The following is a 14,552-nucleotide window of genomic DNA, read 5'->3' on the forward strand; positions in this document are numbered from 1 at the left end:
TCCCACCCATTTTTATAGCCCTTGTAAAAATCCAGTTTGGATCCCCCACCCCACTCCCAAAAAGTAACCCCAAATTTAAATAATGATTGAGTAACTTTTGAAAGTGAATCTTAACTTCAGGACTGAATCTGAGATCTCTGCAAAATTCAGGCACCTTTATGAAGTGTGGATTGCACATAAAAGTGTTACTTTTTGGCCCTTACTTCACATTTTATATTTTATTTTTTGGAGCAGGGCCCAGTAATTTTATAGATATATGGCCCCCAGCCTGTCAGATGTTGGGTGCTCCTATTTTAAACGAGCGTGTTTTATTTTCAGCCAGGAGGAGTCCATCAGATTAAAGTTCACTGGAAGCAATTAAAAAGCGTCTTGGGGCCAGACTCAGGTTTGAAAACTTGGTGGGAATCCTAACTTGATTTCCTTCCTGTTATGAATCAGTTCAATCCCTTTGGCACAGATGAAGCCAAAGGGCCAATCCTTGCATTGCATTTTGTGGCAATGAAAGTTGGGCAGGGAAATTTTTCAGGTCGGGGTAGAAAACAATGTTTTTTTCCCTAGTTATTTAATTTGATTTCTCCCCAAGGCAGCATCTTCCTTTCTCCAATTTCATCTCTGCCCCACCCCTGTTAAGAGATAGGCGGCTGGGCCCCATCACAACGTACTGTAAATTATTTGGTTCTGTTTCACTACTGGGTGCAAACTGGGCAAACTGGTTTATTTACCAGATGGTGTTGGGCCAAACGGGCTTTGTGGGATGTGGGAACCCAGCCAGAGGCAGCTCCAAAAAGCCAAGTAAGGGTGTTTGTAAGGAGGGGGTCAGAAAAGTCAAGATGGTGGCCACAACACGCAATTGGAGCCCTGCCTCTTTTTATGCTCATTGTGATGCATGTAAAAGGGGTGGGGCTTCGGTCGCATGGTGGTGGCTGCCAATTTTGTGGACACCCCTGAAACCAAGAGTTGTGGATAGTGCCAAGCTGTGAATGGTGGCTTAGAAACCATGGTGGCTGCAGTTCCACAAAACCTCCATTCTGACCGGGCAGGATGGACAGGCCCTTTGAAAAAGCCCCCTGGCACCTTTGAACCCCGTGCAATCTTGAAGGGGGGGGTTGGTTTTTAGCTGGCATTCCTCTGCCTCGTAGAGGTGAAAATCAGTACAGGAAGGGAGGGAGACAGGGAAAGAAGGAAGGAAGGAAAAGAGGGAAGGAAGGAAAAGGGAAGGGAGGAAGGAAGGAAAAGAGGGAAGGGAGGAAGGGTTGGAACAAGGGTCTATGCTCAGCTTTCTGACTCTTCCGAGAAAATGCATCAACTCCTTATTCCTTGGCTAGACTTGCTCTGCCCGATTCACTGCCGTTTCCCCCCGAGGCTTTGGAGTTGGGGGATGCATGTAAAATGAGGATCCTCTGACATCGGTGCAAAGCCAGTTGCTTTTTGTGGTCTCTGCCTCGCCTGCAGGATCTTCTCCATGTTGGGTCACCCTCAGATTCCTTTCGGCCCGAGTCATCTTCCCTTCTTAAGCCTGGGACTGCTTTACATTAATTCCTTTACGACTGCCAAAGCCACTCTCAGTTTCTAAATGGAAGTGAGGCAGGATTGCAGCCACATCTGCAAGACAGCTGCATTCTTGCCCTCAGCTAAGCTAAACTTGGCTTGGGTGCGTTGGGCTCGGCCCCTGCCCTTCCCTTTATGCAAACACAGCCTGTGTTTAGAAGATTGTGCCAATCTAGGAGAGTTTTGCAAACTTGGGTTCAAAGAAACCGACCCACAGCTTGGTTCGCCCCGCCCATAAAGCCGCGGCATGGCTTCTCCAGTTCTGGTGTGACTCCAGTCAGCCGTGGTTAACCCAACTGTGGCTTAGTGATGGAACCAGCTTAGGACACCAGAATCATCTGATGAGACCTGCGTTCTATGCATGCTCGGATAAACTCCTTAGGGCGGTGTTTTTCAAACTTGGCAACTTTAAGGCGGAGGACTTCAATTCCCAGAATTCCCCAGCTGGCAACATTTTAAAAAGCAAAATCGTTTGGGAGCCAGATCGTGGCCTGTTCTTTGATCCGCTGGCATACAAACTCTGGACAGGCATTCCCTTTGTCGTTTCTCTTCTCTTCTGAATCTTTCAACCGGATCGGGATGCAACAGCTAAATAGAAGATGCTCTGGAGGATTTTTCTGCTGCAAAACAAGAAAAACGCCATTCATTCACAGGGGTCTTGGGACCTGTTGTGAAGATAGTTACTCGAATCTACGTACAGGCAACTCTACTCTTTTTATATAAAATTTTACTGAAGAAATTTTTTTACAAAGTTAAAAGCTACAGAAAAAGATATAAAGAGGAAAATAGGAAAGATGGAAAAATAGAATAAAAGTTGAACAATGGTGTAGATCAGTGTTTCTCGACCGTGGCACCTTTAAGATGCGTCGACTCCAGCTCCCAGGATTCCCTAGCCAGCATGGCTGGCTGGGGAATTCTGGGAGTTGAAGTCCACGCATCTTAAAGGTAGCAAGGTTGAGGAACACTGGTATAGATCAAGAAAAGAGAAAGGAAAAAATTATATATTTAAAGAAGTGACTCCCAATCTTCTTTCCAAGACTTACATAGTTAATACTTTTTCCACCTTCCCAAATTATGTAGCATTACGTAGTTTCCTTCCCAAATTACGTAGTTCCCTTCTTCCCAAAAAAAGTTACTGATTTTTTAATCAGTAAATCCAGAGATCACCAGTTCATTTTTACCCAATTTCAGCACAAAGTCCATAAAGGGTACATCCAGGCAAATCTATACCATCTTAAGCTCTTGGGAAGAAAGATGGGATCAAGTCACATAAGTAACTGGTATAGTCCTCTCAGAGAACAGAACCAAGCCCCAAATGACATTGTGGTATAGTCCTCTTGGAAAAGTTTACAAAGAATATAGTGAAAACATGCCATTTTAACATAGCTTTGTAGGAGGAAGGGTCTGCTGATCTGTCTATGCCAGTTTTGTCCTGCTTATAATTTAAAAGGGGGGGAAATGCATTTTTCTCTATTATGGGTCAACCAAGCTGGCTTCATGCAACGAGTGCAAGTTCAGTCCGACATTCAACATTAAGGTTTTTCTGGCCTTAACATCTTGCCCAAACCTGGCCTGTTCGATTAGTTGACATTCAATAAACGGGGCAAACTCAGAAAGTGGGTTGATTCAATCAATAATCAAGCCCTGGAGGTCCTCTTCGGGTTAGCTGACAATTCAGTATTATCTTGGAAACTTAGAAAATGGGATTTCCATTGCAAACTGTGGGCATGAAATGTTTCCTGTGATAGTACCAGGGGGAAAAGGAGGGAAATGGGGGGAAAACGGGTTTGTTTCCTTTACTGTTTACAAAAATCCATTTTTCCCCCAAACTTCTCCAAAGATTTCTGGGTTTTTCCCTTTGGTTGTCACATCTTCCTTTTCTCCAGTGACGCATGGACTGGCTGGCAAATGCTTTCTCTCCCCCCGTCCCCCCGGGCTGTTTTTCCTGCTGCAAATGCCGAAATCTTGAAGTCATACCGGAGACGTCAGGAGCCAGCCAGCCTTAATCTCAGGAGCTGAGAGTGAAGGTCAGCCCAGCCTGAATATTTCTCCCACCAGCCCAGCCCAGCCCAGGACGCATCCCAGCCGGAAGAGGAAGCGAACACCAGCTTTTCCTTGCCAGGGCCTTCTTGTGAAATTGCATTTCTGCAGAAAAGTTTGTAGGCGGAGGAAATGTGTTTTTGGTTAAAGCCCTGTGTGCGTGCCCGTGTGAGTTGAGATTTCACAGTGGGGAAAACACGTGGCCAAGGTGAGCAGGTTTTCATCTTCTGAGCCTGACTGGGTTTCTGCATCACCCTAAGGCAGTGTTTCTCAACCTCAGCGACTTTAAGATGGGTGGACTTCAACTCCCAGAATCCCCTGCTCCTTCTAAGGAAGGGGGTGACATCTGCTACCACGCGCTGCCTGCCTCCAATCCTTCACGGGCACATCCATGTAGATTTTTGGCCATCATATGGCTCTCCATGGCAGCCTTTGGGATGTGTTTTCAACTTCCCAGCATAGTCCACAGCTGCCTGTGTGATTTCCTGGTGGTCTCCCATCCAAGCCCTAAAACTATGTCCCAGTAGGAATCGCCTTAGATGCCAAGGGCATCTGCTAACCTAGAATATGATCGAAAGGGCTTCCGTCAAGAATTCCTGGCATAAACGTCAGGACCCACAACGTTTCTTGATTTGTTCTCAACTCCAGCCTGTCAGATGGTCTGCAAAATCCAGAATTTGAACAACAAACGTAGATTATTATTATTTTTTCTCTCTCTCTCTCTCTCACACACACACGCACACGCACACGCACACGGACAGCTCCTACAAGTATATCACTTGACATGCTCAAAGAAAAATAAGGCTGCAAACTGCAGGCAGTGTGTTGGTGTGAGCAAGCCAACACAAATTCCCAAGGTTGATTCCACCAAAATTTCAAGGCTTTGTCTGGACAGTAATGCAGCAAATGGGCAGCGGAATTGGGGGCCAAGATTGGAAAGCTGGGGGTGTGATTTTTGCAGAAATCGTAGCCAGAAGTTAATACTTGCAAAATTCTCCTGCGGGGAGCACAGTTTCCTGGCAGTTCTTTAACTAAATGTTGTGTGCGTGTTTGTGTGAAAGTGCCCTCCTGTTGCTTGTACAGCTCTGCCCCCCTTCAATCCGAAGGAGAAACTCCAGGTGGGAATTCTTCCCAGGGTCCCTTTGAGACTTGAAAATATCAGGAGCCAAGTTGGGCCCTGCAGTGCTGAAGTCCGTGCAGTGCACCACCCCAAGGTTCTCAAGCATCCTGAGGACGAGGCAGAAAACCAGAAGCTTCTCTTGCAAGGGAAGGAAACATCTTGAAAACACAGCAAAGCGGATTTTGGCTCAGGGTTGATACAGATCACACAATCCTTCCTTCCAGCGTTCCTAGCTCTTGCCAGGGACATGGTTGGTAAACTCAGAAGTTTAATTTTCCTCCCAGGGCAGGGTAGGGTTCAGTGCTTAACTAAACAGCCGTTGCTATGGGAACAGTTGGAATACAGAAAGAAAGTGCCATGCCTAGGAGAATAAGCTCAGGGAGGGGGCAGAGCACCCACAGGGCATGGGCTTTGGCCGCCAACTACAGCTTGCCAAGATTTGATGACTTTCTCTTAATAGTGAATTTTTAGGATTCACACCTTTAAGCCACTGTTTCTCAACCTTAGCAACTTTAAAATGGGTGGACTACAACTCCCAGAATTCCCCAGCCAGCATGGCTGGCTGGGGAATTCTGGGAGTTGAAGTCCACACAGCTTACAGTGCTGGCTGGGGAATTCCTGGGAGTTGAAGTCCACACAGCTGAAAGTGCTGGCTGGGGGATTCTGGGAGTTGAAGTCCACACAGCTTAAAGTGCTGGCTGGGGGATTCTGGGAGTTGAAGTTCACCCATTCTCAAAGTTGCAAAGGCTGACACACTGCTCTAAACTTTGCTTTATGATGCTAGAAATCTAGATACTTTTTTCCAGGGAGAAAATTTTGCCCACACAATGCAAAATTAGGAGGCCCACATCCTGGACAGAGAGGTTGAGGGTGTTAAGAGGTCACCATCATCAGCAGCAGCAGCCAAGGATGAATTCAATAGTAGGTTTTGCAAGACAGGGCATTTTAATTGAATCCCTTGTTCTCTCCCCCCCTCCCCCCACGTGATTCAGAAACAATAAAAACTGCCTGATTCAATCACTGCCTGGTCAAAACCCAGCCTGTAATTTTAAAATTCCCCTTTATTTAGGTAAATGTGTGGGAACGTGGGAAAAGCGAAGGGCCCCATCCGGCAGAATAAATTCTCCCATGAAAGAGCTGGGTTTATTTTCAAGCATGCCATCCTGCAGGCTGGCTTAGACTATGACCCCAACACCCCTCCAGTCTTTGAAATCTCGACACTGTGAATTTTTAGCTGAGCCAGCATTTCCTTAAAACAGATCTTGGATTTGTTTGTTTTCTACTCGGTGTCTCTAGAGATGTTGCTGGGTTCTTTTTTCCCCCTCATTCTTCCAAAGTTGCAACTGCTGACACATGGAAATGCAATGAAGGGAGGAATCTTCCAGGCTGAAAATCCCAAGAGTTCTGCCCAGATCCCTTAATGGCATTTTAATGATCACAACAACCCTGCAAGGGTGGTCCGAGCAAAACTTAAATGCCTGTTCTCCAAGGCCACCCAAAGCGCAGCTTAACTCTGGAGATCTCTCACTTTTGAACCCAACACTTTATTTGTTCCATAGCATTTAGGACTTAAATGGATAATAACAGAGTGCCGCTTCCCAAAGCCCCTTGGATGCTTGCACAGACACCTGTGAAAAAGGAATGTGCCAGGAGTTAGTCCTGAAAATGCACATTTTGGGGTGGTTTGAGTTAACCCTAAAACCATTGTTGTAACAAGGGTAGGAGCACTTTTTTAAAAAAAAGTGTGATTCGTTTTTAAACCTGCAAAGCGTTGGAATGCAGGTTAATACAGCCTGCAGGTGGTTTTGGCTGAACCAAGAACTGATGCCTGCCTAAGATGGGATATCAGATCAGGGTTAACCCAGTTTGGTCTCAAAGGGACCTTTTTTTGTTCCCATAGCACACCAAACCTGGGAGAGAAACACCATAGGCACTCACTTGGGCTTGCACAAAGGCGGTGGGCCCGAAAAGGGTTGGAAAATTTTAGGCTCAGTGTCTTGCGCAAGTCAGGGTTAAACCACAAACCATGGTTTAGTTCACTAGGGACCAAAGAGTAGGCTAAACGCCCTGGGCAAAGCAAAGCTATCGTGTGGTGCGGGTTGGGTTTAGCCGCAATCTTTGCTTTGCAAACTGTGGGGGCTGACCCCAGCAACGGGGGAGCCCCTCGGATAAACCACGATCGAGCGAACAACCTTCGGAGCGTTGCTGCTCAAGAAAGCTGCAAGGTGAAAAGAGCCAGGGCGGGGCTACAAGGAGGGGCGGGGCCCGGATCTCTCTCGCAGCCAGCTGGGATTGGCTGGGGCGCGCGGGGGCGCGGCTTGGGCGGGGGCGAGCGCTGGCCAGCGAAGCTTTTAACCTTTTTGCTCCGGGTTGGTCGTGGGAAAGCTGTTCGTCCCGCGGCCGCGGCTTGCTGGGAGCCTTGGCGCTGGGTAAGTGTTTGCAAGGGAAAAAATGGAAAGCTTCATGCGCGGAAATCAGCGGCGCTTTCCCCCTCTGCTCTGTATTTCTGGAGGCCCCTTCCCTTCTTTAATCCTCTTTTTTTGGCACCGGCGTCCTTTGCTCGCTCCTAAAGGGGTTCCCGGGCTCAGATTTTCCGATCTTAGGTCAGCCTTCGAGATTGGGCGCTGGGTTGGGGTTGGGGGGCAGAGGGAAGCGCTTTGCCCATGCTCAGAGGCTCGGAGGGGTCTTCTGGGCGATCGACGCAGCGGGTTCCTCCCGCTTTCTCTTTTTCCCCTCCCGTTTCTCCGCGGTTTTCGAGCCCGGGCGCCGCGGCGGTTCTTCCCCCGTTCGCGCGGGTCGGAACGTGTGAACGCGGAGGAAGGGAAACGCCGTTTGGGAGCGGGGGGAAGTTCTGGGACGCTTCCGAAGGTGGCGAAGCGGACTTTCCGCAGCTTCGTTGACACCGTTCTGTGCTGTCGGGGTGACCAAACAGGAAGTCGCCAGTGCAAACGACGATTCAGAGTTTGCTTTTTTTTCGCCTTTTTCTGCCCCCCGGACCCGGGCTGGCGCTCTTTCCCTTTCTGTCGGGTAGTAATATTTATTTGCGATCTGTTTCCGCAACTGTTTCTCTCTTTCCAAAAAATTCAGCTCGCAGCACTCAACAAATGCAAACAAGCAAGCATTCAGAAAATCCAGCAAGCCGCTATGAAGCCCAGCTCCCCATCCCTGTGCCGAAACCGAACCAATTGAGGCTGGATTAATCTGAGTTCAACCCTGCTTAATTGGCTAACCGGATTCATGGCGGTCTCCAGGATTGGCACAGGGCTTAATTTGCTGGGAAAATGGAGCTGCTGTGGACTGGTTTTTGGAAATCCTGGCTTAGAGGGTTGTGTGAACACAGCCAGGGTGTGGTGCATCGCACCAACACAACCTGGGGGCCCTTTCCCCGTCTGATGGCAGTTTCACAGTTGAAGAAACTGGGGTTGCACATTTATTGAGCTTTTCTCTGAAATACTGGGGCAGGGAAGGGGGGAATGCTGTTAGGATTTCAGTTTTAGCGTTGCAGAAAAGCTTCCATTCGGAGTACCCCATCTCAACAGCCCTCCTTTTGATGCCTTGGCGGTTACTTTTTTGAGATAGACTGCTCCTGAGCCTGGAGGCTCCGTTTGGAAGCCTCAGCTAAACAGCCCTTGGTAGGCTTTTCCTGTTCCTCTGTCCCCCACCCCCAATGTTTCAATCCGGCCTTCTTTTTCAAACCATAGGTGCGGGGAGAGGAAATGTAGCCATGAGTTCCAACGGACACAAAATTGAGGGGAAGAGGGGGAAAAAAAACGTGCTGTTCTTTCTTCATCTTGCCTCCCATGGGGTGTGTGGGTTCTAAATCAGCTTTGTCAACTGGGTGCCTTTCAAATACACCCCCCCCCCAAATCTTGCCAATTCTGGGAGTCTAGCACCCGTGGACGCAGTGTTTCTCAACCTTGGCAACTTTAAGATATGTGGACTTCGACTCCCAGAATTCTGCAGCCAGCTTTGCTGACTGGGGAATTCTGGGAGTTGAAGTCCACATACCTTAAAAGTTGCCAAGGTTGAGAAACACGGCATGGAGGATATCAGGTTGGGGGAAATGCTCTAAATCAAAAGTCTGAAAGTTTCTTTTCCCCCTTTCTCGTGTATTGCATGCTGCGAAACGCTGGCCGGTTGGTATTAAAAGAGCAGAAGAGCAGGCCGGGCCGGCTTTGACCCTGCAGTTGGCAACCTCGGCCCCTTCCGATCTTGAAACTTTCAGAGCAGGAAGCCTCTGGAACAGCCTTTTGCAGAGAAACAATGGCTGGGCAAAAAAAGCAGAAAAGAAGCTGGACACCAAAGCAGGCCTCTTGTTTCAAGCTGTGTTTGGCCCCCCTTGCTCTATTTGGGACGCGCAACCAAGCAACCTTTGGGGGGGGGGGGAGTGTTTTGCAGATGTCGAAATGCTGAGCCTTTCGCAACAGGGTGGAGCATCCTGATATTTCTCTGATCTCCCAACAGGGCCCAGCCAAGTAATGTAACACGCTCACTAGCGTGTGAGCTGAGTGACTCACGTCCCAAGAACATGACGTCAAACCTTGTCTGGGGACCCCCCCCCCAGCTCTGCCCCTCCAACTTGCAGCCCCCCGTGGCCAGTGATCGATTGCAATGGACCCCCCTCCCCTTGCCAATGCCCCAGCTGCATTTCATGCAGTGTGCAAAATCTGTGCCGTGCAAAATCCGTGCTGAGCTCTCGCAATACCTGGCTGGGGAAGGGCTTTGTAATTTAAACACCCTGTCAACTTTGCCCCATCCTAGTTGAAGCTATCTTGGGTTGCAATATAGCCGGGCTGGGGGGCGGGTGGGGATAGGTGGAATTCTTCTTAAAATGCATACAGAAATGTTGGCGGTAGAATAAGGGGGCCTTTTGCATAGCTGGCCTCCTGGCGGGTTCAAGGAACAGACGGGTTGACGCGCGCTCAGGACTTAATAGCGACAAAATCTTAAACCGGGTCAGCCGGATTATCCTAACAGTTGCCCTGGACACAGTGCTGCAAATCGATGCTGTTTAAAGCATTAACCGGGGTTAGTTCGTTGACATCCTCGCCATGCAGCGAGGTGGGGAGGATCTTTGAATACGTCGCCAGGACTGACACCTTTTTGTCGAGTTGGGCGTGGGCACGCCGATCCTCGCCACGTTCTGCCCGTTGCACGAAGTTTTGATTATGGTGTGCCAACCCTGGTTTGCGGCTTAGCAATCAAAGCATCAGCTGTCTCAATTCTGGGCTGTAACTCCAGATGGAAATGTAGAAGGAAGTTGCAGGAACAGTGATTAGAAAGTCTGTGTTTCATGTTACGGAAATATAACTAAAACCATGTTTAGCTTTTGTCCTGGCCAGGCCCAAAAGTCAGAGCTTTATGTTGTGTTACTGATTTTGCTGGGAGCTGCCTAGGATTATTGTTTAAGACATAAGTATGTCGTATAAATAAATAAATGCTTCCCGGAGCTCTATGAATCTGTCAGTTTGGGATTATGGTGAAATGTGGTTTGCTTGTTTGTGGAATGAGGTTTTTAAGAGCATGACTTTCGAAAGCTGCTTCCTGCGTTTGGCCAGAATCAGGCCAGAAAGCTCCTGGTTCGAAGTTTAGTTTCTCCACTCTTGCATTTGCTCTTTAATTCACCCATTCCTATTTTGGAGATAGCTAATAACAGTGGAAAACCACCGTCGCTTTGCTGGCAATCTGCAGGGCTGCAGGTCAGCTCAGGAACACGGGGTTGGCTTTGCGCTGCAACTGCTGCAAAAAAAAACTTTGGGTGTGTCTCCAGATCACACGGAAACGGCTAGAAAGATTAACCTGGCAGATTGGTGGAGTTGCAGACCGCCCCGGCTGGTTCCAGTTTGCCCTGGATTATTTATAATGCTGCCTTGGCACCGTGCGTCCTTCGTTGCCTGGGCAAGAAAAAAATGTTCTTTGCTCTCAATCAAACAGTTTGCAGCCTTAACTAGGAGAGGTCACAAAGGAGGAAGGAAGGAAGGAAGGATGGGAAAGAGGGCTATATATAGGCAAAGATCTGGATCTATTAAAAAACAGATGTAACAACGGGGAAATTATATGACAGACCTAACTTTAATAGGGGACCTGATGCATTACATTGCAGTGATGGAAGTTCAGAGGCAGCTCCGTCTTCATTTGGTGCATCTCCTGGGCTAAACTACCTCGCAGGGTTGTTGTGAGATTTTTGCAGGCTGGAGTGACCCTGACATGCCGTCTTGGAGGAAGGCTGCACAGCTCTCAGATAAAAATGCGGGAATAACGCCTGGCATCCCTGGCGTTCTGTCTGCAGCGCCGGAAATGCTGTTAATGATACATCTGTCAAGGCGGAGTGGCGTGTGGTTACATCAAAGGTGCCAACCGGGCCTCTTTCAGCTGTGTTGAATGACAGGGCCCATCGTCAGCTTGGACGATGGATGTTGTAGTCTGAGTTGTGGAGGGCGCTGTGCCAAGGAAGGGTGTAGTAACGCAACCTTGAATCGGGATCTGGAGAAATTTGACTGTGGTTGCCCAATTAGCCAGTGTATCCTGCCATAGCTTGCGTGGGGTCCCGCCATAGGCTGGGACAGCCTGCCACGTTGAGTCCAGAGCATGGCACAGAACCATGGCAGTGTTTTGTGGCTGAGTTGCAGGACCAAGAAGTAAAATCAGTCTTGAAAGTTGTCAGGGGTAAACTTTTTGAGGAGAATAGACAAGGCAAACGCTGGATGTCTGCTGCCTTCTAGCAGCTTTCTTAAAAACTTGGGCTGGGGGCTGCTAATGGCTATTTCATGTGTGACGCACTCTCTTGTAGTCCTGTTTATATCTACAGTTCCAGGTTTTGGTGGTTTTTGAGGTGTGGGGTTTAACTGTTGTTTTTTTGTTGTATGCCAGCCGGAGTCACATTGGGAGATGGCAGCTACAGGAGAAATAAATCAATATATTTGCAAAGTGAGAATTTGCGGGGCAACCTTGGAAAATTCATGGCATTATTCTTGAAAGGAAGACGTGGACACCTGCGTGCATGGCGGAACGAGTGGTTATTGTCCAAATCAGTGTTTCTCAACCATGACAGCTTGAAGATGTGTGGACTTCAACTCCCAGAATACCCCAGCCAGCATGGCTGGCTGGGGAATTCTGGGAGTTGAAGTCCACACATCTTCAAGCTGTCAAGGTTGAGAAACACTGTGGATTCTTTCAGCCCTGGGTGGTATTCTCCAGCCATGCCTGCTCAGCTTTGTAAGAGAAAAAGGCTGCCCGGGCGGGCAGATGAGTTAGTTAGCTAGTTCCCGACCTGTCTCCTCTCAGCGGTTTTGAAGTCAGAGCTGTGTGTCTGGGTGTGAGAAAAACCAGAACCAGCCTCTGCCAAACACCGCAGACAACAGCCAGCTTCCTCCCTTTGCTCTCGTCTCGGGGATCCCCCGTTGGGAATCGGCGTGTGCCACGCTTCGCTCCTTTGCATCCGGATTCTGCAAAATGGCTTTGCTGTTGCTTCCAAAGCCAAGCCAGTTTTGCAGCGGGGGGATGCGCTTGGGAGTTTGGCTCAGCCCTTCCCTGTCGCGTGGTGGGGGGCTTGCCCCCCTCTGGGTCTGAACCCCTTTCCGAAAGAGGAGAGAAAGGCGAAGTGGATGCACCTTCAGTTTGCTGGTTAGGAAGGGTGTAGGAGCAGGGAGGGGAAATTGGACTGCAGAGTTGAACAGCTGGACCCCTAGCCCGGGTGTGGCCCCCGCCAGGTCCCCAATAAATCCAGCCCTTTGATGGAGCCCTCTCCAAAATAGAATAATAAAAGGCACGTTCCTTTGGCCCTGAGCAAGAAGTTGTAATTCCAGCCATCGCTGCTTTCAAATGTGTGCCTTATTACGTAAGCCAAAGCTCACTTGTCGAGAAACGGGCAGACGTAACAGAAGGCTTTAATTACCTTTAATTAAAAGATTTAATTAAAGAAGGCTTTCAATTAGCTATCATGAAGCACAGAGGTCACCTTTCTAGGCCAATTGCAACAGGCTTCTCTTTTCTTTTTTTAATATATAACTTTATGAAAGGTTTTAAAAAGGAAGATACACACTAAGGCAAACGAGCCTAAAGGAAGAAAACGAGAAGAAAAGGAGAGAAAGGTAAAAGTGCAAGAGAAAAGAAAAGGAAAGAAAGAAAAAGATGCCAAGAAGTAGCTACTGATCTAGCAGTTATAAGTACCATTATAAGTTTACCCCTTACCCTGTGGTCTCTTCCTTCTATAATCGATCCTGCCTAATCATCAAAAGCATAAATCTTAAGTTCATTTTTTTCCTGTTTCAGTCAAAAAGTCTATAAGGCGTTTCCGGTTAGCGACAAACGTAGAGGATGCCTTTTCTCTGACCAAGGAAGTCAATCTGGCCTTCTCAGCAAGTTCCACCATCTTCACCAACCATTCCCCCGTTGTGGGTAGTGCGAAATCCTTCCATCTTGCCAATTACAGCTGGCTTTTCATCGGGAGCTTTAGGAGACAAACTGCAGGCCCCAAATTAGCCATTCCTTTCGCATCCCCTGTATTCAAGACACCAGCCTCCGGAGCTATGCCCTCCACGTGCCTTCCTGGTGTTTTGCAGCACAACAGGCCTGCGAGGCAGGCTAAGTGGCGAGGGATGTTGTAATGACGGGGGCTGGCCCTGGGCCACCCAGGGAGTTCCAGAGCTGAGTCATGCTAATGATAATTCAAGGAAAAGAAAAGCCATAATTATCTTGGTTACAGCTGGGTAGGACTTAATGCAGCTTAAATGAAGCCGGGAAGCCATGGGACTGGCCCAGGGTCAGCTCAGGGTTTCATAGAGTAACTAGTATCTTGTTATTACTCTTAGTTACTTTAATTAACAACCAAAATAAGGATAGCTTTTCTCTGGGAATTGCAGACTGGTTCTTCTTCCTTCTGTCACAACAGACCTGTGAGGTAAGCTGGACTGGGGGTTGGTGGCCGAGCAAGCATTCGAACCCAGTTCTTCCCACCACTAACCTGGAAGTCCATTTGCTTTCAAGAATCTCTTTCAGCAAATCGCTTTCATCGCTCTGCCTAGTGACACTGGATGGACTTTCTGAGGCCTTCGGAGGCCAAAAGCCCACAGATGGCTTAGCAAAGCGGTGCACTTGACCAATAGCTGGATTTTGCAAGGGTGCTGTCCAGCTTTCCATCATCCTCAGCCAGCTTGGCTCTCTGTTCATTGTTGGAGACAAGATGCTGGGTGGTGTAATTCCAGGAATTGAGAAGGAAATGGTGTGGTGGATCTTGCTAATCCAGTGTTTCTCAACTGTAGCAACTTTAAGCTGTGTGGACTTCAACTCCCAGAATTCCCCAGCCAGCATGGCTGGCTGGGGAATTCTGGGAGTTGAAGTCCACACAGCTTGAAGTTGCTACGGTTGAAAAACACTGTGTTAGTCAGACGCCTGCTCCATTGGCAGTGCCATCGGAGGTGATGGGAGACAGAGGTGGCCGCTAATAGCAGGCCTAACTTTCAGCGGCTTTACTAAAGGATTTTTGTAAGAGTCGCAGAGATATGTGTGAGGTGTTAGTCTAGCCTGTTTGTTAGTTAGCAACCCTTGCCGACATCAGCGGAACCAGAATTGCATTGGAAAGTATACGGACTGCTTCGATGCGCGGTTTGGGTCGGTGTCCGGTGGGGGCCTTTGCACGTGGTATCTAAACCCCAGTTGGCTGGGTTCTCTGGCCCGTTAGGCCACAAATCATGATTTACAGTTGATATCCAGCTGGGTTGACGTCTCTCCTGAAATCAGATATTATGCAACAGCTTAGTGCAAAGAGGGAATGGGTTGGGTTTAAATCCCTTGTTTAGGGATTGTCCCCCTTCAGACATTTTAATGTCGCGGGTCTTTCTTTCTC

General features: G+C 48.4%; 1 protein-coding gene across 1 annotated transcript in view; it reads left to right on the forward strand.

Moving 5' to 3' along the window:
* The window catches only part of CAPN1 (calpain 1), a 242,784-nt gene that overhangs the window by 60,025 nt on the left and 168,207 nt on the right, over nucleotides 1-14,552 (forward strand). The gene's annotated exons all lie outside the window — the stretch shown is intronic.

The sequence above is a fragment of the Candoia aspera genome, chromosome 17 (genome assembly GCF_035149785.1).
Source record: "Candoia aspera isolate rCanAsp1 chromosome 17, rCanAsp1.hap2, whole genome shotgun sequence".
In the NCBI taxonomy this organism is placed as follows: Eukaryota; Metazoa; Chordata; class Lepidosauria; order Squamata; family Boidae; genus Candoia; species Candoia aspera.